The sequence below is a fragment of the Prionailurus bengalensis genome, chromosome C1 (assembly GCF_016509475.1).
Source record: "Prionailurus bengalensis isolate Pbe53 chromosome C1, Fcat_Pben_1.1_paternal_pri, whole genome shotgun sequence".
Taxonomy (NCBI): Eukaryota; Metazoa; Chordata; class Mammalia; order Carnivora; family Felidae; genus Prionailurus; species Prionailurus bengalensis.
The window spans coordinates 165,037,261-165,040,790 of NC_057345.1; the positions used below are offsets into that span (position 1 = coordinate 165,037,261).

General features: G+C 44.3%; 1 pseudogene; it reads left to right on the forward strand.

Annotated features, from left to right (window-relative positions):
• The first annotated feature begins 354 nt into the window (after nucleotides 1-354).
• Nucleotides 355-1,327, forward strand: LOC122479498 (annotated as a pseudogene).
• The last annotated feature ends 2,203 nt before the right edge of the window (nucleotides 1,328-3,530 follow it).

The window sequence follows — 3,530 nt, forward strand, 5'->3', positions numbered from 1 at the left end:
CTCAGTCCTCGGGATTTTTTTTTTTAAACTTGCAATACTTTCCAATACAAAGCCATGGTTGAGAACCACTGAAATGGAGGAATGAAGCACAGAAGAAATTTTTTAAATTTCCACCCAGCTGTAAAAGTTGTGTAACTTAGCTATTTTAGCAGCACGCTGGAAGAAGGCAGTCTTCTTTTCTTTCCTTTTTTTTGTTTAAGACTTTATTTTTAAGTAATCTCTACACCCAATGTGGGACTCGAACTCACAACCCCAAGATCAAGGGTCGCACGCACCACTGCCAGGCACCCTGGCAGCCTTCGTTTCATGCCTAGTGCAACCACGGCTCTTGGTCCCAAGAAGCATTGGTAACGTGTAGCGGCTGCAAAGCATTGGAGGCTGGATAAACTGACCAGTGTGTTTGCTCCTTGCCCATCTGCCAGTCCTCACAAGCTGGGAATGTCTCCCTCTCATCATTTCCCTAAGGAACAGACTTAAGTATGCCCTAACAAAAGATGAAATCAAGAAGATCTGCACGCAGCAGTTCATTAAGATGCATGGCAAGGTCCAAACTGATATCACCTACCTTACTGGTTTATGGATGTCATCAAGACTGACAAGACTTGGGGCACCTGGGTGGTGCAGTCGGTTAAGCGTCCGACTTCAGCCAGGTCACGATCTCGCGGTTCGTGAGTTCGAGCCCCGCGTCAGGCTCTGGGCTGATGGCTCGGAGCCTGGAGCCTGTTTCAGATTCTGTGTCTCCCTCTCTCTCTGCCCCTCCCCCGTTCATGCTCTGTCTCTCTCTGTCCCAAAAATAAATAAACGTTGAAAAAAAAATTAAAAAAAAAAAAAAAAGACTGACAAGACTGTAGAGAATTTCCGTCTAATCTTTGACACCAAGGGTGGCCAAGTACGAGTTGCCCAAAGTGAGAAAGATCGTTGTGGGAGCAAAAGGAATCCCTCCACTGGTGACCCATGATTCTCACCGCATCCGCTACCCTGATTCCCTCATCGAGGTGAACAACACCATTCAGAATGATGTGGAGACTGGCAAGATGACCAACTTCATCAAGTCTGACACTGGTAACCCGTGTGTGGCGACTGGAGGTGCTAACCTGGGAAGAACTGGTGTGATCACCAATAGAGACACCCTGCTTCTTTTGATGTGGTTCATGTGAAAGATGCCAGTGGCAATAGCTTCGCCATCCAACTCCCCAACGCTCTTGTTATTGGCAAAGGCAACAAAAGGCAGAGGATTTCTCTTCCCCAAGAAAAAGCTATCCACTTCACCATTGCTGAAGTGAGAGACAAGAGACTGGTGGCCAAACACAGCAGTGGGTGAAATGATTTCTAGGTGACTTGAATAGAAGAGTCTTGACATATGATGAAAGATAATGTAGCATAAATATTGTATAATCTGATACCCCAAAATGTTATCCTTCCATTAATAAATATTTATCACATGCTATGTTCCAGGCATTCTGCTTGACATACAGGTACCAAGTTCAGCATTCTAGATATTAGGGGAGGGGGGAGGTGCATATGGGCATGGAGAGAGATCTAAAAGAAATACAGATTGTATTCAGTCTCAATTCAAGTGAAGAAATAGACCAATCAGTTCTCCTTGGAGGAGGGGAAAGGGATTCAAGGAAAAAATACCTTGAGCCAAGTCTTTAAGAATGATTTGGCACTTAACAAAGGTAAGATTCAGGTAGTGGAGGGTAAAGGAATAATATCTTCAGTTGTCCAGCACCCCGTTGTCTAACATCTGCACCTAAAGCTGTTGGTGTAATTAAGGGCAAACCTCTGTTTTGGGTTAATTCTGTGATGTCAGTGACTCTAAGAGGGCTTGACTTATGAAGAAAAGAATGGCTCAGGGGCGCCTGGGTGGCTCAGTCGGTTAAGCATCCGACTTCAGCTCAGGTCATGATCTCACGGTCCGTGGGTTCGAGCCCCACGTCGGGCTCTGTGCTGACTGCTCAGAGCCTGGAGCCTGTTTCGGATTCTATGTCTCCCTCTCTCTCTGACCCTCCCCCGTTCATGCTCTGTCTCTCTCTGTCTCAAAAATAAATAAATGTTAAAAGAAATTAAAAAAAAAAAGAAAAGAATGGCTCAAAGGCAGTCTGATCATGAAACTAATAATAACAGCTACCATTTATGAAGTGCTACCATGGGCCAGCATGGGCTAAACACACAATATTCATGAGTTCAGTGACTTCCGATCACACAAGCAAGCCGCCTGGACATATAAAGAACCATAATGTGGGGAGGTCATTTGGATTTGTTCTGTGTGGTCCTGGTTAGAACTAGGATCAATGGGTGAAAGCCTTAGAAAGACAGATTTCAATTCAACCAAGGGAATAGCTGCCAAAAAAGCCTATATTAGGATAGGTTGAATGACCTCTGGACAAAGTAAGTTTTCTCCTTTTTTTTTTTCTTAAGTTTGTTTATTTTGAGAGAGAGAGAGAGAGAGAGCGCGCGCATGTGTGTGAGTGGAGGAGGGGCAGGGAGAAAGGGAGAGAGAGAATCCCAAGCAGGCTCCATGCTCAGTGCCCAGCCTGATGTGGGGCTCGATCCCATGACTGTGAGAACCTTAACTGAGCCAAAAATCCATTCACCTCTTTCATTACCCCAACAGTAATAGGATTACTTGTTGTTATCCTAATCATCATATTCCCAAGCATTCTATTTCCCTCACCTAACTGACTAGTCAATAACCGCCTGATCTCATTACAATGACTAGTTCAACCAACATCAAAACAAATACTAGCTATTCACAATCACAAAGGACAAACCTGAGCCCTAATACTAACATCTCTAATCCTATTCACGGGCTCAACAAACCTACTAGACCTACTGCCACACTCATTCACACCAACCACGCAGCTATCAATGAATCTGAGAATGGCCATTCCCCTGTGAGAAGGGACTGTAATCACCAGATTCCGATGCAAGACAAAAGCACTCCTACCCCAGGAAACCCCTCTTCCTGTAATTCCTATACTTGTAATTATTGAGACTATCAGCCTCTTTAGCCAACTAATAGCCCTAGTCGTGGGACTCACAGCTAATATTACTGCTAGTCCCCTGCTAACCCACTTAATTGGAGGGGCCACTCTAGCTCTAATAAGCATCAGCACCACTGTTGCTCTCATTAGTTTCATCGTCCTCGTCTTACTAACAATCCTTGAATTTGCTAATTCCAGCCCTAATTCAAGCCTACGTCTTCACCCTGTTAGTAAGTCTATACCTACATGACCACACCTAATGACCCACCAAACCCATGCATATCACATAGTTAACCCAAGCCCATGACCGCTCACGGGACCCCTCTCAGCCCTTCTAATGACTTCAGGATTGGCAATATGATTCCACTTCAACTCAACATCACTATTAACTCTAGAATTAACAATCAATCTACTAACCATATTATCAACGGTGACGAGATATCATCCATCATTGGTGCCCCAAGTTTTCTGCTTTTTAAGTTCAACACTTTCCTTTGTAATAGACAGTTTTTACCGTAAACCGCTTAGAGACTAAGAGCAAGG